Source organism: Ochlerotatus camptorhynchus, unplaced genomic scaffold (assembly GCF_037179485.1).
Source record: "Ochlerotatus camptorhynchus isolate MF236.1 unplaced genomic scaffold, CSIRO-AGI_Acam_v1.1 ptg000074l, whole genome shotgun sequence".
In the NCBI taxonomy this organism is placed as follows: domain Eukaryota; kingdom Metazoa; phylum Arthropoda; class Insecta; order Diptera; family Culicidae; genus Ochlerotatus; species Ochlerotatus camptorhynchus.
Genome location: NW_027040564.1, coordinates 776179 through 799001, shown reverse-complemented (window position 1 = coordinate 799001; position 22823 = coordinate 776179). Strand labels below are relative to the sequence as shown.

Here is a 22823-nt window from a genome sequence, read left to right as displayed (position 1 = left end):
AGGTAGTGATGAAACGTCGCTAGAACTATTCCACAGTCGCAGGCAGTATTTAAGCAAAGTCAGACGCACACTTTTTGCCTGTATATTTGAAGACATACTTCAAATCTCCGTGTACATCGTACGGGTTAGGCAAAGAGTGTGCGTTTGTCTTGCACTGTCGCATTAATGGCCCTTCGCTCATTTTCAACTTCAATTTTCATACTGCCGTACTCTAACGCAATTATCTACCCACCCTCTTCTAAGATCATTCTCTAGCTAATATATTATCACATTAAAGCTTCAAGTTAGATAACATTTCTAACCAACTCTGAAAATCGTAAACTTTACATATGAAGTACCTAACATAGAAAACACTTTGAATGCTTCTAACCATGTTTGTTTTCAAATCCCACAATACAATAATAGGAACCTTTTGACAATCTAATCTAATATTACACCAACACAGTCAGTTCTTGAAAGCATCCTGAAAAATTATGGATTTACCTCAGGCCTACTGTGCAGCATTTAAGGTGCACGATGATTCAGAAAACATCGGGCCTGTTATTCAAACACTATTGATAGGAAACGTGAATGAAATGAACCTATACAAAGTAACATAAACTATGTCCTTCAACTTCTTAACTGGATCCGATTCCATCACAGTTTCAAATTTAACGGGCGTTTTCCAGCATTTCATTACATCATGGATCGATCAAAGAACGGTTTGGTATTCCCCGTAGTCACCCCCATCTCCCCCTTCAATGGAACCCTCTCCATCTCAACGTTGTATCTCATTTCCGTCAACTTCTTTCGACGACACGGGCACACAGCCAAAGGTACAACAAAAAACACCTTCTTCCATTCCGTGATCCGGGCAGACTGCTGGTGGTGTTGGGAGTGAAAATTCCCTCCGGCAAACCTTTGACAACTCCAACCATCAGCCACCAGCAGCGCCGTAACGGGCTGAGAGGAGAGGGTATCCTTTTTATGCGCCGTGTCATTTTCTCGTGAGGCACCTGAGACACCAACGACGACGACGACGACGACTGCAATAAATCTCCCATCTACGACGACACGGTATGCTATGTTGTATGCTTTAAAGGGTGTCCACGATGAAATTGCCACACACAAAATTGATTCGCAAAATTCGAGTTTTCATCCGATTGCCATCAAATTTTCAGGGATTGAGAAATAACTATTAAACTTCATTTTACCATTTTACTCGTATTTTATTTACAGTCCATACGCAAATGCCCGCACCTTGGCCTTAACCCCGGCCATAAGATTCTGCACAACCTGTGAATCAACCGTTTTTTGCATGTAAACCCATACTTTCTTCAGTTCCTCGACTGTCTTCACTACCTTAGGTCGTTTAAGAAGGTGCTGCTTCATAATCGCCCAGTACTTCTCGATGGGGCGGAGCTCCGGAGTGTTGGGAGGGTTGAACATTTTCGGCACGAAATTGACCTTATTGTCCGCATACCACTTCAGCACGTCCTTGGAGTAGTGGCATGAGGCCAAATCCGGCCAGAAGATTGTTGGGACGTTGTGGGCTTTCAGGAGAGGAAGCAGCCGCTTCTGGAGGCACTCTTTTATGTACACCTGTCCGTTCATCGTGTCCTGGGTCACGAAAGGTGCACTCCGCTTCCCGCACGTGCAGATGGCTTGCCAAACCAGGAATTTCTTCGCAAATTTGGACATCTTCTGAGTGCGGACATGCTCCGGAACGCTGAACTTATCCTTGGCCGTGAAAAACAGGTTGCCGGGGATCTGTTTGAAGTCGGCCTTCACATATGTTTCGTCGTCCATGATGCAGCATTCAACTTTCGTCAGCATGTTGAGGTACAACTTCCTGGCACGGGTTTTGGCGGACTTGTTCTGCTTCTCGTCGCGATTAGGGGCCTTTTGTACCTTGAACGTTCGAAGCCCAGCCTTAGTTTTGGCCTTCTGGACAAAACTTCGGCTTAGGTGCAGCTTCTTAGCCACATCCCTAACGGAGGCGTTCGGATTTCGGTTGAAGGCCCCAACTACGCGGTTGTGATTTTTGGTGTTGTACGGAATACTTTTTCCTTCACTTCTGGGCTTCCGATCGGTGGTCAACCGTTCCTCGAACCGCTTAATCACTCGCGACACCGTGGAATTCGCGGTTCCCAACGTTTTAGCGATGGAACGATGCGAGAGATCCTTGTTCTCGTGATGAATGCGCAAGATTTTATCACGCACGAGCTGTTCTTTCGACTCCATTTCCGCGAGTTTTGATCACAGGACTTTAAAACTTGCAGGATGTAAATAATGCACTATGAACTAAATCCACCCAAATTTTCATTAAATTCTACCCAACGGTTAAAAAGTTAGAGCAATTTCATAGTGTGGCAATTTCATCGTGGACACCCTTTATGCAAATGGCACTTTTCGTCGGACTTGGTGATGAGAGGTGTGCAGCAACGGCAGTAGCAGTGTAGGTGAGAGTACATTCATGAGCAAGTGAAAAATTCCTTAGCTTTTGAAACGTTGCCCAAGGGCTGCAATGAGAATGTCGTCTTCGTTTTACTTTTCGGGAAAGGTTCCGGCGGATTGAGAAATGACTTTCTCAAAGGGCAACTTTGACACGAAGATGGTAGTTTTTTTTAAAAGGTTGCGAACTATGTGAAGGGCTCAAATAACACAAACTCATAGAATTATGTTGAGTAAATTGCTATACAATCAAAATCAGTCGAACAAAGGTTATATAAACTGATATAGAACATGTGTGTTTCATGGGGAGAGATCTTGGACCCCTCACTCTTCGTAGACAGTTGGCTAGTGTCATTGTGCTTGTCGAACTTGTCGCCGCTTGCTCCTAGGTATGTTACCGTCTGTTATGATGCTCGTCATAGTACTGCTTCCTTGACTACAATGAACTAATTTAAAGGAAATCGTGTTCTTATTATTAATGTGAAATAATACGTGGTTAAATTGAGGCTATTACGGCTACCTTAAGTTACAATGTTGATTTGTGTGTATCGCTTCTTGTTTCTTTATTATTAATGCAATTGTAACCTTATTGCAAATAACGTGAACCGTTCTAATCCGTACCGTTTGGTATTATGTTTTGGCCTAGGATTTGTCCATAAGCTACCAGACTGTTTTCGAGAGATTATAGACTCCTCTCCATCTGAGTAACGTACCATCCGGCATTCGTAGCATTACTATATATACCGTAGACAAACGTACTAGCTACTGATCTTTTCTTTAAACACTGCTCTAAAGATAGACACCGCCCCAAGGCAACCCAATTATCCCTCCCGTGTAACATCAAGCCAATTTCAATTACCTCTATCCAATTCTCCGAAGTTATCTCCGCTACATCATACAACTTCTTTGTTACTGGCAGTGGCACCGGGCCGTCGGGTTCCAATGTTGGTCCAAGAAATCGTACTTCCAGCCTCCACCCAGCAGCAGAAGCTTGTGCCAAGTTATTTATGCTTTGATTTTTCTTCTGTTCTTCCGGCTGTTCTCCCGGGGACGAGGACAGCTAAATACCTTCCTTTTCTGCAGAACTGGTGTATCAATATCTCATTGCTGACTTCTTTTGTTCCCGTAAATATCGTATGCGGCGGTCTCCTGGGGCGGCCGACATCTGCCTTGGACAGGTTGAACTTTGGCCTGTCGGTCGTTTGAAAGCCCTCGCACCAGCCTCACAAACCGGGCTGTAAGTACACAGAAAAATAAATCCAATGAACAATAACCGGATTGGCGAGGAAAATAGCTTTCTATTTATGGAGCTCAAGTGCCATTCGGTTGCTTTCCCTTCTTGGTTCGATTCGATCTTGCTTTCCCGTGCTTTGCCATGGGAAACATTGTAGGAACTGGAATCCCGACTGTCATAGATGGAAGGACACCCACACACGCACACCCACTCACTGCTGCGGGGTCCCCTCGGTTGGGGTGTGAGTGCATTTTCACCCCAATCGACATATTGCTTGTTTCCTCCTGCAGGCATCAGCAGTGGCAGCAGCAGCAGAAGAAGCAGCAAATTCCGATGACCGGAATCAGAAAGGTGGAAAATTAATCAATCAAGTAGTTCTCGTACAGTGGTGGTAGTGTGCACCCTATCCTTAACGCGCGCGCTCGTGTGTGTTTGTGTGCCATAACCGGTTCGCCTGTTCGATTCCTGTGGATTGCTGCAACTGTGTAGTGTTTCCTGAAGGAGTTAGCACAACAGTGTTCTAAGAAGAAAAGGCCAACGAAAAAAAAGGAAGAATTAAAGCCAAGAAATAGTGTGTTTATAAATCTTGCAGCTAATAAATAGTGCTCACAATACTCCTCGAAATCGGAACGAAGGGGAACGAAGGCGAAGAAGAATAGAAAAAAACTTCATTCGTGCACGCCTCACAAGCACATCAGTGAGTGGAATTTGACAGCATAGAAATCTACTGCAGCAGATCCGAGTCATTATTCCTACATCCGAGTTGGAATCCAACCGTGCGGAACTGAGGAACGATACCAGCCGTTGCAGCAAAAGAGGCAATAGTTAACGTGGGTGTGAGTGAGAGTGGATGTGTTTGTGCATTTCGTAGAAAAGAAGAAGTAGCAAGGGGTCAGCGGCCAAAGGAAAAAGCGACAGCAAAAGTAGTGTTCTATTGCTTTATTCGCTCCGGAAGTCGAACGGCAGACGCTTTAAATTTTCGGTAAATATACATTCCTATGCTTTGAATTCTACTTGTATGCTACACTGACGCGTGGTTTTTGTGTGATGTTCTCATTATCGATGCTTCCGCAGTGGGAGTAATTGTGCCAGTTGGGGGCTGTATTTCAACTAATGGGATTTAGTGGTTTTATTGACTGTGTTGGGGTACAGCTAACTGTAGTGGCCTTGAATCACTTAGCGAAGTTTCCAGTGCTAGCGGTTCTGCAGCTTTCGTTGATTATAATTGAATTTTAGGAATTACATGAACTTGTGCATTCCTTAACTCAGTCGGTAAAGGTGCAGCTACAAAGCAAGACCATCCTGGAGGTGGCTGGGTTCGATTCCCGGTCCGGTCTTGGATTTTTTCGGGATGGAAACTATTTCGACTTCCCTGGTCATATAGTATGATTATATTTACCACACATTTATACTAATGCAAACATAGTACAGACATCGAAAGCTCCTAATTAATAACTGTTGAAGTGCATCTAGAACACTAAGTTGAGAGCACGCAATAAGATAATGTTCGATAAGCAATAAGCTAGAAATACGCAGAAGAAGAAAAAGAAGAAGAAGAAGAAGAACTACGTCATACACTGGACAATCCTCGCAAGAGTTTGCTTTAATTTATCCTATAAGTTTCTTTTTAGAATATGCCTCTGAAATCTTTTGCAGGGTGGCCACTTAACCGGGAATTAAGCGGTAATCGAAACAAACCGGGAAATATCCGGGAGTTTTAATATAGTTTATCTCTTAGTGATATCTTATAACAAACGAGTTACTAGGGTACCGTCTCCTGATTACTGACACTGGTTGGGATTCTAGCCGGACACTGTTTGGGACCATAGCCGGTCGAACTCCAGACGAATCTAGAACTGCACTACCGTTCATACTGGCGACAACGTTCTGATGGGACAACAAAACCTCACCCCAATGCTCCTTCCCTGATACTATCCTTCGACAATGTACTCCTCTAGCCTCCGGTAAGCCGCGAGTATTCGGCCTTACTCCTACTAGACATAGTATTAAGTGATTTTTTTTTAAGTTTCAACATTTGGTTTTGCATTTCAATTGTTCAGTCTTTGGCTCTTCATATTTATTTATTTAACCACCATCTTTGACATTTTAGCCATACAGACTGTTTAAAGTGACTTTATCCTATTCTTAAAAACTGGTCTACTTATATTAAAATCAAAAACATCACACACATCATTAAACAGCCTGCAACATCTATCGAGAGGATTGTTATAACCGTAAGCAGTACGATGTCCGGGAGTCCACAGAAAGTAATAGTTGCGGAGACGGCGAGCTAGAGTGTGGAAATTGATGTTCCCGAGCAAACAGCTGCAGTCAATATGATTACTAATCATGTCAAATATGAACATCCTCTGGAGAAAGACTCGGCGATTTGTTAGTGTTTGCAGTCCAATAAGCGTACATCTATGCTCGTACGGAGGTAAGCTATCTGGATTTGTCCATGGCAGACGTCGTAATGCAAACTTTATAAACTGTTTCTGGATTCTCTCGATGCGCAGTACATGAACAGCATGATATGGAGCCCAAATTTGTACTCCATATTCAAGAACACTGCGGACCATAGAGCAATACAGCGCTTTCAGGGCGTACCGTCGTCGAATTGTGCAGTATTGCGGCGCAAAAATCCTAGCATGGAGTTGGCCTTTGCAACTGTCATGGATATGTGCTCGTTAAACCGTAGTTTGCTGTCCAAGGTGAGCCCAGGATCCTTAATGGCATTAACCCTTTCCAGCGGCGATTGATTCATAGAGTAATCAAAAATGATCGGAGAGTGAAAGCGGGTAAGGGTAAGGTAATCACTTTGCATTTGGCAGCATTGGCTTGCATTCCATTCATCTGACACCAGGATGACAATCGCTCTATATCAGCTTGTAGTACGCAACAATCCACGATCGACAGGAACTTAGCATATCACGCACGTCGTTAATAAACAGAACGAAAATGAGAGGACCTAGGTGACTCCCTTGTGGAACCCCCGATGGTATATGGAATACCCCGGATCTGGAATCACGTACCTTGACGAAAGCCTTTCTGTATGATAAGTATGATTTCAACCAACAAACAATCCACGGTGAAAGACCAAGGCGGTTTAGCTTCATAATGGCTAGGTCGTGAGGGACTTTGTCAAAAGCCTTAGAGAAGTCGATGTAAACGGAGTCCACTTGCTAACGCTTCTCGATGCTACCTATAAGAGTGTTCGTGTAAGTCATCAAGTTGCCCCGTAACGTGGGTAGATCACCTTTTCGTGGTACGTTACGGGATTTAAGATCTACCACCGATTCCTAGTCCTGACTACTTCAAACTAGGGGAACAGGATTTTTCAATAATCCAAGGAACACATCTTAGTCTTTGTTACTTTTTATGCCTTGTTGATAGTGACAAGACCCGGCTTTGTCTACCGAGGATGATCTTGAAACAAGGCAAAAAATGAGTTAGTTGTCTTCATCTATGTGATTCCTAATCTTCTCTTCGTTGTTCCCTAGTTTGAAGTGGTTAAGACTAGGGTTCTGATGCATGGTCATTATCGGTGTCATACCTTAATTTTGTTGCTAAGGAATTCATCTTTGACTGACAAAGGGGCGCGCCTTCGGAGGGTGTTTCAACACTCCGAAGGGTATAAATAGCGGGACCTTTCAATTAGAGTAGGATCCTTGAGATGAATGCAAGTGTAAAAAAGTGGCAACTGTAAAAAAATCGAATACTTCATCATTTCTCAATAGTGACATACGACATGCACTAAACTAAGGACATGGGATATACTACAATAGATCAATTTACTGGTCGCAGTGGTGTTAGGTCCCTAACAGAGAAAAAAAAAGTCATCAAGTTAGAGACTGTCGAGCGCTTTTTCATGAATCCATGCGGAAACTCTGAGATTATGGGTTGAACAGCTGGACACAACTTCTCATGCAGAAGATTTTCGAGAACTTTGGCCAAGCAGTTCAGGATCGAGATAGGTCGGTCATTTTCCACTTTGTGCATATTACCGGATTGGTGTTGAAGTAATGAAATTGGGTTGTTAGCGGAATGCTAAATAAAACAGCAAAAAAGGTTACCTTCCATTTAATTCCACTTAATTAATTTTGGTATCCATGACAGATACGTATTTCGACTACAATGTGCAGTCTTCATCAGTGTCATTCCCACTAAAGAACTTATCAAAATCTAACCCCCTTAAGTACTCATCCCCTAGGTAAAAAAGTCAAGATCATAGGTATTAAAATGAAACTACAATGTGTTGAATCGGAACCTACCTAACTAATAAAAACCAAAGATTTAAGTAAGCTAAAGGAGAAAAATCTATACAACTCTCTAATAAGGAAAATCCCCAAAAGCTTGGTAGCCATATAATGAAGTAATGAAATTGGGTTGTTAGCGATCAATGTATTGCTGAGGTGGAGGAGTTTGATCGGGTTCGAAAACACTTCGAAAAGGTCAGCAGAAGCGGTGTCGGTGTGGTGGAGCTTCTACTACCGTAGGTGACGTCCACGGGAATACCAGCTGATCTTTTCCGAGAGTTGATAGAAGACCAGAACGACGATGGATTTTCCTTGAAACCCCTCTGGAGGTTGTCGACGTACTCACGAAAGCAAAGCTTCCTGCAAACTATTATACTCTGCTTCTACTAGCTGCACCGTATACTTGTTTGCTGCGGTGTGGGAACGAAAGTAACGTTTTCGAGCTTTACGCAGACGGTTACGCAGATTACGCAATTGCGGATTCCACCAAGGTTGTTGGAATTGCAAACAAGATTTTCGTGTCTTCACCGGAACAGTATCTTGGATTACTTTATAGATGTTGTCGTACAATACGGAGACGGCGGCATCAATGGTTGGTTGGTCAAGTATTTGTACCCAATCCAAGGCGGCAATCCTCGTGTTAACAACATCGAAATCACATTGTGCAAAATTATACTCACTGCGGGCTGCTGCTTTGTTACAAAGAACAATGAATTATCGACTCCGTAAAGCTAACGCGATTGAGTCTTTCAAGTAAACGAACTAGTTAATAAAAGCAATGATGGAAGATTCGGTTCATGTTCGGGTGTACAGCAAAAATTTTGATGCGTAAACTCTCCACAGTTTGGTGAGAATTGTTGCTGGTGAGTTCTGTTAGCATGATAGCAGAGCTACCGTACCACTGTTTGTAATATCATCCGCTGTTGTTTGCTGGTTGATTTTTGTTTACGATAATCAAATGAGATTATGCTCATTGAAGAGATTTTATCTTTGGATATTTTTAAAACACTGCACACAATTAAAGGGTGTCCCACATCAAATTGCACCACGGAAAAAACGCTGTACCCATTGAGTATTTTCTCTTGAAAATGTGTGTAGAAGTAGTTTAGAGTGTATTGTTTACACTGTATTTTTATCGCTGTCAGTTTTTCGAAAGTTGGTAAAAATGGCGACACCCGAAAAGCAACGTCGCGAATTGATTTTGCGCAAGCATCTGGAAAATCCTCAACTCTCTCATCGGGACATTGTAAAACAACTCGGAATCTTGCAGTCAACGGTGAGTTGTGTGATTAAACGTTACTACGAAACTCTGAGCATGGATCGGCGGGAGAAATGCGGTAAAAATGGATGGTGTATTTGTGATCAGGATCACAAGCGTGTCGTGAAAGCGTTTAAGCGGAATCCACAGTGAATTTACTATCGCAACTATCAAGACGTGTTTTCCAGTGTTCACTCGGCTGTCGACAAAAGCAGGCCACTCTCGATGTGTGCCACGCGATCGTCGATTTTCTTGGCAGCAACCATTGTGTGGTCCTCCTCATTGCTCTTCATCAGCAGTTCTTTCGGTCGATGCGTCGTCGACTTTGGAAAGCAACCGTTTCGTGATGAGTGTGTGAGTGTTGACCACATTTTGCGTCCATTGCTGCAATGGAAGCGCTTTACCCTACGATGGCGTAACTGCCATACAATGAAACCACTGAAACCACTGGAAGCAGTTCTGATGGAGGAGGCTTATTAGATAGCGGAAGATAAAGTGTTTATTGTGTTGTACCTTTTGACTATAGTTTTAAGACGTATTGTAAGAATCCTCGGCTCTGTAAAGTTACTTCGGTTGAGCTTGAGCCTTATCAAATAAATTAATGAACAAAAAAAAAAGTCTTTCACTCAGAGAGCCAAGGACCGGGAGGGACTGCATAAGTACAAAGTGCAAAAGGCTCCAAATCGTGACGAACGGCAAAATACGGTGGGAAAGTCACGGGCCCGGAAACTGTGTACTCAGATGCTGACGAAGCCTCATTGTCTCATCATGGATGATGAGACTTACGTCAAGGCGGACTTCCGGCAGCTTCCGAAGCTACTGTTCTTCACCGTCCAGCATAAGTTTGATGTTCCGGAGGAAGTAAGGAAGCAGACATTTTCAAAGTTTGTCAAGAAATACATGATTTGGCAAGCGATCTCATGTGACAAACGGAGTGCGCCGTTCGTGACTACCGGGACTGTAAACGGGGAGATCTACCTCAAGGAGTGTCTACAGAAGCGTCTGCTTCCTCTGTTGAAGCAACACGAGGGCCCTACAATCTTCTGGCTGGATCGAGCTTCGTGCCACTATTCAAATGTTGTCCTGGAGTGGTACGATGCCAACGGGGTCACTTTCGTAACCAAGGACATGAACCGCACCGGAACTAAGGCCCATCGAAAAATACTGGACTATTATGAAGCAGGCACTACGGAAGCATCGCAAGGAGGTCAGATCTGAGGATTAAATGAAGAAAAAGATCGTACAGATGTTGTACAAAACATAATGAGTGGAGTTAAGCGGAAGGTGCGAGCGTACGGTTATGGTATTGAAGTTGAATGAAATAAATATGCCAAAAACTTACTAATGGCTTATATTTTATTGTCTGAAAGTTTGAAAAGGATCGGTAAACTAGGTAATTTTCTACAGTGTTTTTTCCGTGATGCAATTTGATGTGGAACACCCTTTATACTTATGCAAAAATGGTACAGGCATCGAAAGCTCTCAATTAATAACTGTGAAGGTACATCTAGAACACGTTGCGAGTTGCTAGCACGCAATAAGCTAATATGCAATGCAATATAGGGGTTAGGGCCAGGATCCTTTAATTCGAAACAAATAAACATATTATCAATAAACATATATATTCTAATGTTTATTTACGATTTCAATCATTTGAAATTCAAGCCATTTTTACGTGCATAAAAATTAAAACGAATTGGTTCTAGTTTTAACTAAATTTAGATTCTCCCAACATAGTTTTAAATTCAGGTACATTTACCATCAATGTGGGTTACGACCTATAAATTTTGGTGACATCCGCGTTGGAAAAGTTCACGAATCATTTTCAATCCCTGGCCGACAACATTAAAAAATTCTCTGTGAAGAAAACTCGCCCTCCAAAGTATGGGTAATTAATTTCTGAGTATATGCTTGCCATTGTCGATGGTGTCAAATAATTTACAGCACCGACCAGTCACCAAAACAAAAAACAAAACCCTTCCACACCAGGCCACGAAAGAAGCACAAAATAACCGGAGGTGTGAATACGTAAAACCACATGACTTCCGTCCATGAACCACAACAGAGGACCAACCAGACACCGAGTAAACCTCTTCCGAATCCTGCAAAGCCCATGTGTGTGTGTATGTGTGTGTATGTAGTACACCAACCACTACACACCGGGACCAGCAACAACAACCTACTCCAAGTTGTGCACCGTTCGTTGATAAATGTACCGTACCCAAGAGGAGTTTTTGCCTAAGAGCACTCCTAAACGATACCTCTACAAGTGGGGAGGGCAGGTACGACTTATGGTAGGTCGACAGGATACAACACTCGTAAAAATGCCAACAAGGCTACCGAACCTCCTTGGTCTGCTGCTAGTCACTGTCGCTGCTCGTTGAGCAGAAACGATGACGTAGTGGAAATACTTTGCATGTTTCAGACACCTACGAACACACACATACACGTGCAGGCAAGCCGGGGCGTTTCCTCGTCACATGCATCACAACGCTAGATAACCGAAGGATAATTAATTTTAAATGAGGCTCCCCGACCAACTCGACTCAACGACGACGACGACGACGACGGGAGGGTGGCAAATTTTTGTTTCTAGCTGTTGCCCGAAGCAGAGCACAGCTTCTGCTGTATCATTAGAAAAATGAAAAAAAGGGAAAAAGGCCCAAGGAAAGCGTTCCAAGGAGACAAGCTGACGAAGCGTGTTGAGGAGGAAAATACGAAGAAAGGAAGGAATAAGTTGCTAAGTACAATTTAATGGTTGCCCAAAATTACGTGACACAAAACGATGAATGTGTGCTGGAATAAGTATTCTAAAATAGCCTACAGTCTCACCTTGCGGGAAAGTTAATCTGCTCAGGATCTGAAGCCTAATTTGGCACAGTGATAACAATCACGTAGCTGTCAGCCCAAAATGAATTGTTCGGTTGGAACTGCACGGATGTAATACTTCATGGTCGAACGGAACTCGGTCGTGGAACAGCTGGAGATGGTGAACTTGTTAATTTACGATATGTAACCGCTTCTGCGCGTAGGGCTGACGGTTGGATTTCCGAATTGAGTGCCGGTAATCAATCATTTCGATGACACCTTATCACGAAGAACTCGCTGGCTTGGCATTATGCAAACTTCTTCGGACTACTAGGTTGCCATTTTCTGTTTGTCATGGCGTCTTATGAGTCGTTTCTACGCCAAAAAAGCTCTATGTGCTTTAGGTGGGCGATGCAAAAATAAAGTTTCATGAATAAATTTACTGAAAATGTCCTCCTAATTACCCCGTATTATGATGAAGCTAATTTGCGGATTTATTTACTTCTATCCACTTTATGATACAAACCGCTCGTATTACTGGGTGGCCTTTTCCACCCAGTTTTGTTGACTAAACACACCGTGGTGGGTGAAAGTGAAAAAATAACATAACCCATAAAAACTTTTCACCGTTGTCGCCGGTCCTGCTCGTTAGAGGAGCCTAATGAATATATTATTGTGTGTACACATTTTTTTCCACTCAGTCAAGCAAAGACCAACGAACGGGTTATGGCCGAAGCGGGCTGGAACATGGAATTTCTCCGTAAATTATGTTCACTTAACCCGGTGTTAGTGATTTAATTTCATTCTCTGAACGTGGGGGTCCTTATTTTGTTGTTCGGTATCGGGCTCCCTGCGAAAGTAATTAAAATGATAAAGGGCCGTTGAGGTTACAATCAGCAGAGCTACTATTCATTGGAGCTGACTTCAAGCAGGTGAAACCGAATACTTTAGGATTTAACAACAACGAATGAAAGAATTTTTTTTTTCTCGTTGCTAATTTTAGTTTTAGTCAGAATATAAAAAAGAGGTAACTAACAGAGTTGGGAGGAAGCTTTAGTGCGATAATTTATCAGCTAGAAAAAGTTCTGAAGAGGATAGATTGATAGTTCCGCTAGAGTACGGCAGTGTGAAAATTGAACAAAAGTTGAAATTGAGCTAAGGCCATTAATGCGACAATCCTAAGCAAACGCACACTTCTTTACCTAGCTCATACATTGATGGATGAGAGAATTTGAGGTATTTCTACTGTGGATTTGATTTTGGAAATGGTTTTTGATTTCTTGATTTTGTGTGGTTGATCGGAGTGTGTGATTGGGTCACAGATTTTACAAAACTGCCATTGGAACTATTGATTTAAATTATTTAAGTTTATCAGATTCTTTAATAAAGAAACATCAACAACAATTCATTTAAGTTTATTTTCAGCTATTAGGCAACCCTAATAACGATCCATAGATGAAATTCACTACACTATTCCCCGCTTATCCGGCACTCGACAATCCGACGACTCGAAAATTTGGACAGATTTTTCATTTTAATGTTAATAGGAACCACCCTAGAATTCATTGTCATAAAAATGAGGGCATAACTATAAGGAACAACTTTGTAGAAGAGACTTTTAGTCTAAAGTTTCAATTTCAGGCTCAAAACATATCATTCCACCTAAATCTGCATTCTGGACCACTGTGCAATGACGCGTTCATTTAGATAAAATTGATTAATAGCAGATTTTTAGCGATGGGCCCAATCTTAGATCCATAGGCCAACATTAGAGCCATTTCCCCTACATTGTATAAAACTGAAATTTTATATTGTCGATGGATTCATTATTCTTTTAAAGATAATCTTTTATATATGTAATTGGTATTTTTAGCCACCCTTTTTAACATGTGCAGTTCTTTGCCGTTTTTTTTGCACAATAAACGCAGCTTATCTTAAAATTAAGACAAATCAGAATTAAAAAAAAAATAGGATAGGATTTAATCCGAGGATAATACCAGTTGGAGTTTACCGTCATAAAAGGTTTCCTCTTTACTCAAGGTACTATGCATGTGAAGAAATAAAATTGCATAAATTTTCGTTTAATAATCGTCAATCAATCATCGAATCAAACCGATCAATTTTCTGCAAAAAGGCATTCCGCCAAACGGCATTCGGCCAAACGACCCATTCGGCCAAATGGCATTCGGCCAAATGGTATTTGGTCAAATGACATTCGGCCAAATGGTATTCTGCCAAACGACATTGGGCCAAATGGTATTCTACCAAATTACCCGGAACCAACAAATGCACGTACCATATGGAATTTGAGCAAATTGGAGACAAACTCTTATTGTAGGGTAATTTGAAGATAACTTCCATATTCGTGAACGGCTGCGTTCGCGCGTAGAAGGAAATGTAGATCGTGAACGGCTCTCGTTAACGAATATGGGAACGGGTATTTTTGCGAGTAGTAGTAGTACATCATAAAAGGACCAGTAGGTTGTGGGTTGAGGAATAAATTCATAAAAAAGATATGTGCACTTTTTGGATAATTTGGAAAAAAACTGCAGAGTTCTAGGGTCAGTTTAATGAAATGATCACTTTTTTGGATGTTCCAGTTCTTCCGGAGGATCATTACGTGGTTCCCAAGGACTATTTTCCGATCACAACTCTGAATTCATATTGATAAGACTTCTATGAATAATTTCGAAGAAATCGCTGAGTTCTAGAATCAGTTTCACGAATCGACCACTTTTACGGATGTTTCGAATCTTCCAGAGGTCCATTCCATGATCCCCTGGGTCCATATTCCGATCACAACTTTAAATTCATTCTGATAAGACGACTTTGAGTGGTTTCGTAAAAACTGCGGAGTTTTGGGATCAGATTCATGAATTGACCAGTTTTAACGATGTTCCGGATCTTTCTATGGACCATCCTGTTATCCTCAGAGTCCATATATGGGTCACAACTCCGAATTTATTATGATAAGACATCTATGGATGTTCCGGATCTTTCAGGAGATCATTACGTGGAACTCATCGTGGATTTTTAGAATTTGAAGCTGGAATGATTTTTCGGCGCTGTGAATATGCATGAGAATCTCAAACGTGAATTTTGGTTGCCGTATTCCCACACGAGTTTATTCTCGCAGGGAAGCTCAACGAATGAGATCTGAGAATGATTTTCCGAACACTGCCCAGGAGTTCACATTCCGGTCACAACTCTGAATTTATTCTGATAAGACGACTTTAAGAGGTTTCGGATCAGTTTCATGAACTGACCATATTTACAGATGTTCCGGATCTTCCGGTGGACCTTCTCGTAGTCCCCAGAGTACATATTCCGGTCACACTCCGAATGCATTCTGATAAGACTTCTATGAGGGGTTTCGAAATAACCGTGGAACGCTAGGTTCAGTTTCATGAATTGACCACTTTTACAGATGTTCCGGATCTTCCGATGGAACATCCCGTAGTCCTCAGAGTCCATATTCCGATCACAACTCTGAATTCAATCTGATAAGATATCTATGAGTGGTTTCGTACAAACCGCGGAGCCCTAGGCACAGTTTCATGAACTTAAGCGTATGTTCCGGATCTTTCGGTGGATCATTACGTGGACCCCAGCATCCATATTCTGGTCAAAACTCCAAATTCATTCTGATAAGGCGTCTTTAAGAGGTTTCGAAAAAACCGTGGAGCTCTATGATCAGTTTTATGAATCGCAAGGATACTCCGGATCTTTTGGAATACCATCCTGTTGTCCCGTGGGTTCATATTCCGATCAATAATTTATTCTGATAAGACGTCTATGAGTGGTTTCGTAAAAACCACGGAGCTCTAGGATCAGATTCATGTATTTATCACTTTTTCGCATGTTTCGGATCTTCCGGTGGACTATCCCGTGGTCCTAAGCGTCAATTTTCTAGTCACAACTCCGAATTCATTCTGATAAGATGCCTATGAGTGGTTTCTAAAAAAAACACTGTGCTCTAGGATCAGTTTCATGAATTGACCGCTTTAACGGATATTCTGGAAATTCCAGAGGGCCATCCATTATTCCCCAGATTCTATATTCCGGTCACAACTCTGAATTCATGCTAATAAGTCGTTTATGAGGGGTTTATAAAAAAAAACGACGGAGCTCTAGGACCAGTTTCATGAATTGACCACTTTTACGGATGTTCTGGATCTTCCACAGAACCTGACTTATGACCTACTGGAAACTGGCACTTCCTAAAGGGTGGTCATCTTTCTGATTAACATCTTCTGCAAAGACATCAGGAAGTAATCTTTTCAAATTGCCGTACAATCAGTGTTTGGTCCTAATTAGCTCAAATCCCATATGGTACGTGTACTCGTTAATGCTGGATCGACCTATTATAGGAAACCAGTGGCAACCGTACTATAGGAATCCGGCAAGAACGACTTCGTAATATAGGAATCTTGACTGTAGAGCCATTCCATAGCAAAACGATATAGTGGTTCTTTGAATATCGTAAAAAATTGTAGTTTTGTTCCTTTTCGTAAAATATTAGACACGCATTTTTCTTAATTTTGTCCTTAGGGTGACCATTTCCATGTTAGGGTGGCCCAAAACATTTTTTTTTCAAAAAATCATAACTTTTAAATCACTGGGCCGGAAAAATATATTGATAGTGGAAAAATTGGATTTTGTATTGTAAAACATTGATTGAATCTGTTTTTTATGGTTTTCATGGTTTCTGGTTTTTTCTGACTACATTTTTGGATTCAGCACACGATTGGAAAATGACCACCAGCGTACAAAGTTTAAATATGCTGTAAACTAGTGACATCAATGGAAACGTTTGGTGGTAGTCTACTCGCATAGGAGTATTGAGCGAAAACCCGATACGTGATAATTTCAAAAAAATATTACTCTGAAACGAAAAAAAAGCACATCGCTGATTTTTTAATATATTGTGTAAAAAAGCCTAGATTTTCATGGAAAAGTTAAAAACGCTCTCTATCTATAAACCAAGAAAACCTTAAAAAACAAATACAATCAATGTTTTTGAACACAAAATCCTAATTTTTCAAATATCATTATATTTTCCTAAAATTTGTTGTTTTCATTTGATATTTTGATCATTGAAATTGGCCCGCCCCGTGGTTCAAAAGTTATTAATTTTTGAACAAAAAAAGTCATTTTTGGACCACCCTAACATGACACAATATAACACTTCGGGTCTAATATTTTGCGATAAGGAACAAAACTACAAATTTTAAAGAAATTCTGTGAACCTATATCATTTTGCTATGGAATGGCTGATATATATTTGTTTTAAGCGGTAAACTTGGAAGAGCGATTGATGTTACGCTTATGAAACATTGGGAGGCCGGTTAATTACAGATGATGCGGATGAGATCCTTTCGAGTTATTGTTAAGAGCAGTTGTTAACGTCGTTTATTAGGTTACCGCTGGGACGGAAATCTAGAAACAGAAAGTTAAGCGGGAACTTGATCGTAATTGTTTTGTGATATAAGAAGCTCGGTGGCCTAGTGGCGACCGATTTTGCTTATTGAGCTGAAAATAATGGGTTTAAACTCAAACGCCTTCTCAGTTTAGAGTTTTAGTATAAATCTGATTTATTCCTATTAGGACACGTTTTTTATTTATTTTGCTGCTGATTTTCATTTGGTGATTTTAACCATTTCCATCATGTTTAAACAAAGTTCAGATTGTTCAATTGTTCAAAATCTCATGGACGGGATCGAAATAGATCAGACCATGGCGGGATGATAAATGAAAAAGAAAAAGAAAAAAAGGAAGATCCAGAAGCGGTGTTTGTTGGGAGCTGTCTTAGCTGATGGGCAACGAGGCTTATTGGGATACCGAGAAATGCTGGACTGTTGCATTTGATGCATCTCTTTCCGAGGGCTGGCAAGGAGTAGCGGTTTTCCTTAATCAAGATCCAAGAAACTTTTCTGAACTGTATTCGGGAGCTTCAAGGCTTATTCGGGTGAGATCCTTCCTTTTTATTTACTTAGTTCGTAACATTATGTTCCATATAAATTTCACTAATACAGTACTAAGAAAACAAATTGAGGAACTCGGCTAGCTTAGCGGCTGCTGCGTTTGCTTACTGTGCATAAGATCGTGGGTTGATTATCAAATTCCTCAAATAAAAAAAAAAACAATCATATGCTTTTGGTTGTATCGCCTGGTTGAGGTGTATCCTGGCCTAATACCGTACCCAATACTCCAACTCCGTAGTACTTATAAAGGTGTCACTAATTTAATGGCCTTTCGTTGAGTAAGTACTACATCAACATTTCCTTTCCTATCCCTAGTTACGGTAAATATAGGCGTGGTCGGGAATAGTGACAGTCATGCTTTTGGTATTCTTGTTAGATTGGAAATCCTAGCATTATTCCTGAACGCAGTCTGACTAAGAATTTCAAAAGAGACGTGAGTGCCACTAGTATCCGAAGTATACCGTAGCAACGCTGACGCTAACGCTAATATGTTGATCGGAATTACATATAAAATCCTTCTCAAGAGCAGTTGTTGTCGACGTCGGTAAGATCACCGCTGGGATTGAAATCTAGTGACAGCAAGTTGAACGGGAACTTGATCGTAATTTTTCTGTGATTTAAGGAGCTCGTTGGCCTTGTGTCGACCAATTTTGAGCAGAAAATCATGGGTTCGAAAATTTTAGGGTTAATTTTTTTCTGTCATTGATTTTTTTCATCGCGTTTTAGCCCGAAACAATGTGCCACTCGATAATATAGTTCTAGAAAAGAACTTTAGTGCAAAGCAAGTGCAAGTGATCGGGTAAAATGCATTTCAAATTGTTTTTTTAACCGCATCCTTTTCGTCGGAACTGTTACTAGGCGATTGGCAAGTTGGCCCGATGATTCTGATTAGATTGGAGGTGGATTGTGCAAGAGTTTCTTTGAAGATTCGATGGAATGGTCTGAAGTGTTGAGCTAGAACTAGGAGATGCTACAGTCTTCCAAGTTTTTGCTTCACGCGCAAACCATCGTTCATTTGGTGAGTTCGTTCCTGTTTATATATATTCACCTGTTTCGGTTTCTACAACTTTTTCTTAGACATCATTTCGAAGAGCCGCTTTCGTGCTGTATTTTGATGAGAAATCAAATGTCGAGTGCACTATTGTCAAAAGTTGGGAACGAGTGGGTATGACCAAGTTCCAACATAGATTTGCCAATTGGTTCATTCGGTAAGAGAGTCGTCCTAGTGTTTTTTTTTCTGGTTTTAGACGTTTGATGTTTTGTACCTTAAAGTTCCATTTTTGTGATCATGATTTGCCTGAAGCGTTTTTGAACTAGCTTCGTAATAACCCGGAAAAGTCTTGGAAGTGCCAGTAGTGCAGCAGGACAGTAAGAGTACAAAATTAATGAAACTTGCAGAGATCTTTCCTTTATTTTCATTTATATATTTTCAAATTTTTAATATATTTTCGTTCTATTGCTCTCTACTACCATTTTTTTTCTTTTCACAAAGGTAGTAATGGCGCTATAACCATAAGCCATATAGGGCTAAGGCAAGAGCTAGTGCTCATGTCCCAACAACTCGAGGAAAATGGAGCATAATTTAACTTTTTTAGATTAGATGCTCCCAACGACCAATCATTTATAGATCGGAACGTACAGTACGAGATGTCCACGTTTCATCCATTTATTGGATTCTAAAGCATCGTGTCTAAATCTTTGATTTAAACAGGCCTGATGGTTCTGAATCATCTTGCCCCTTAAATGCTGAACAGTAGGCCTGGCCGTTTTGACATATTTTGCGCATCTCTGATGCACAAAATATACCAAATAGACAAGAAAAAGGATGGAGGTATATTTATCATTTCCCAGGATGCTTTCATGAACTGGCTGTGTTGGTGTTGGATTAGATTAAAAATCTGATTTATTACTATTATGAGATAAAACATATTGAAATTTGGTTGTAGTAACTAGTACGTAAAAGAAATAATATTCGAGTTTCAAGAAGACGTGTTCACCGAAAATCTATTAAAAATCCTTCTCAAGAGTAGTTGTTATCGTAGTAACAGCAAGTTTAACAGGATATAAGAAGTTCGGTGGCCTTGTGGTGGCCGATTTTGCTCACTTACTAGCTCCTTCACATACGTCGTCGGTGAGGTCGCCGCCGGAATTTACAATAAGTTGAGCGGAAACTTGATCGTAATTGTTTTGTAATATAAGGAACTCGGTGGTCTAGCGGTGACCGATTTTGCTTACTGAGCAGAAGACCGTGAATTCAAACCCAAGCTCCTTCGCGCAATTTAATTTTTAGAACATCAATTCAGCATATAGTTTTTCAAAACGAATCCTACTGCAATCCCAACCCTTTTACACAAAATCCTAGTGATTTCTCGTGAATGGGCAGAGGTTTTCTCGGCTTTCATTAAAGCGAGTATTTCGTCAACTTATTACTAACCATTCCTTTCTTGACCAGCATTCGGACGTGGGCGGCGCTGGTATTGCCAGTTTTAGATCACCAGTTTTTACACATTGAGGATGATTGCTAGTCCAAAGCAACGTCTATTGGTTCTCTGTGTGATTACAGCTGATCTGGCATCCTCGAGTGGTCAATCATGCTCCTGCTGATGCTCATTTTAGATGTTGTGAAATTTTCAAAATGGCGTCTTTGAACTTTTTCAAAAAATGGTAGCACGGAAACGACATATCTGGTTGACATGGCGTCTGCAATAAAGTAATTAAGAAAAAAATGTTTTCTTTTTGGAAAAAAATATGCAAAATAAAGATTTCATTAATTCTAAGTTAAACTTAAAAAGAACCTTAATATCTCAAAATGTCCTTGTTCGATGTTTGAAATTCAAAAAATCTCATAAAAAATGCAATCTTTTGGAATGTGAAAATTTAACTTTTTGTTAAAACGTATTTAATGTAATATAAACTCAGAAAGTAATGAGACATGAAAAAATACACTATAAATTGCTCCTGTTTTTAGTTCTAGAACCTAACTTTAATTATAAATAAATTTTCATGGTTTTATTTGCGTAGATATGTGGCAAAATCTATGTTCTAACCATGTTTCGAAATAAAGTTGGTTAAGAATGAATAGTTTTGAAATTTGAGATAGGGCTAATTAGAAGACCATTAGGGCGAAAAACTGGCTTACTTACCCTGAAAAAAGTTCAAATATTTTACCAAAGGTTATTGTTTTACGGTTTTAGGCAGTTTTCAAGTGGTCATGGTTTTGAACATTTCTAAAGGTTGCATTTTTCATAAGCTGTTCTTTGAAATGATTGTTTGCGGTCTAAGACATTTTAAAATATTTGAGTTTTTAGTTTTTTTTTATTATTTTTATATTTACTTATTTTATTTTTCCCAGAAAGACATATTTTTATCTTATTCTCAACAATTTTGTCTCAGACGTCATTTCAATCAGAAATGCCGTTTCCGTGCTACGTTTTTTTACAATTAAATCATAATAGTAACGTAAACCATGATCTGTAACCATTTGTTCACCATTTTATAATCAAATATCTTGATGCCCAATGTCTAAACCAATCTTGTTACTAAGTTAATATTAACCCGTGTCTTCTATTTTCTATATTTCCAGGTACGTTACTCTTCTGTCCGGCATTAGCTTCAAATTTGCTTGTTTGCGAACGCAGGTAACATCTCCCAAGGTTGCTTTGATTACGGTTGTTTGTTTAAATTTTGAAAACCTCAAAATTTTCCCCGCAGATGCGCCATGGAAAAGAAAAAAAATAAGTGAAACCCAATTAAAACCAATGTTTATAATCACGTTTCACCCATTTATTCGTTTGCTTTTCCGACCATTTCGAAAACCGCACTCCCTCCCTGCCGACCGACACCACAGTCTTGCCATTTGCCCAGCACAGAAGCAGCCATTTACATCAGCACCGCCATCAGTAGGTACGTTGGGGTTGTGGAAAAAATATGAAAAACTGTTTGTCAGCTCTATTTTTAGGGCTCCCATCTCGCCTCGTGCAGTCGTTTCGATGAGCCATAATGGGATCATGAATTATCTTGCGATAAAGCCAGACTGCCTGCCTGCTTGCCTGCTTAGCCGTGGCTATTCAGCTCATTGAATGCGAAATGGAAATTTGATGTCCTTATCCGAAAAACGGGGAATTTCGGGGGTGATACACACAGTTACATGCCGGAGGGATGCAAAACTATACAACCCTTTAATTTCCAATGGCCTGAGGGTGTTGCGATTGGTGCCTAGGATGTTTGGAAAAGATGGGTACTTCAAAATGATTACTGTGTCCGTCCATTTGAGGATGTGTGTTTACGGATAGGAATGGTGAATATTCACGTACACAGCAGACCTTATCATCAGTTCTATCTCTGTGCCATGAATGAGGTTGGAACCATTCGGTTGTTCGGTGGAGTGTCTACCACACGTACTTGTATGTACATTAATTGAATGGAGAAAATGTGGTGAAAGTTTGATGGGCTCTTCATAGCATTAAATTGGGTCGTTATCCAGAATGTGTATTTCGAACAAAGCACAATGATGTGTCCAGCAGGCTCACTCGAACTATTACTTCAGATGCATAATTGAACGCTATTGTCTTAGTAATGGTTATAAATAGACAAATTTCTGAAAGAAAGTTATGGAAATACGCATGCACACTGAAATGTTTCAGTTGGTCAAATTTATGGCTTTTATTTCAGGAGAATGGAATACTTAAAATAGCCATAATCTACCAACCGAAATATTTTAGGGGGACCAACCAAACAACACAGAGATCTCAACTACAATACGTTTAGCACACGTACACACCAGATCTACGTGGATATTAGGGTGGGTCAAGTGAGCATGGTAGATCTGAACCCTCTGCCTCCACTGCTCT

General features: G+C 40.6%; 2 protein-coding genes across 11 annotated transcripts in view; both read left to right on the top strand.

Moving 5' to 3' along the window:
• Positions 1-22823, top strand: part of Nca (neurocalcin homolog) — a 501567-nt gene that overhangs the window by 195064 nt on the left and 283680 nt on the right. The gene's annotated exons all lie outside the window — the stretch shown is intronic.
• Positions 1-22823, top strand: part of LOC135697568 (neuronal calcium sensor 2) — a 419634-nt gene that overhangs the window by 186937 nt on the left and 209874 nt on the right. Inside the window, exon 2 of one of the 9 annotated variants that reach the window (XM_065217339.1) lies at positions 3958-4649. The exons of 7 other annotated variants lie outside the window; for them this stretch is intronic. The gene's annotated coding sequence lies outside the window, so the exon portion shown is untranslated. Of the gene's footprint in view, positions 1-3957; positions 4650-21586; positions 21612-22823 lie in introns of those variants that run through there. One more of the 9 variants, XM_065217346.1, reaches the window with a different exon arrangement.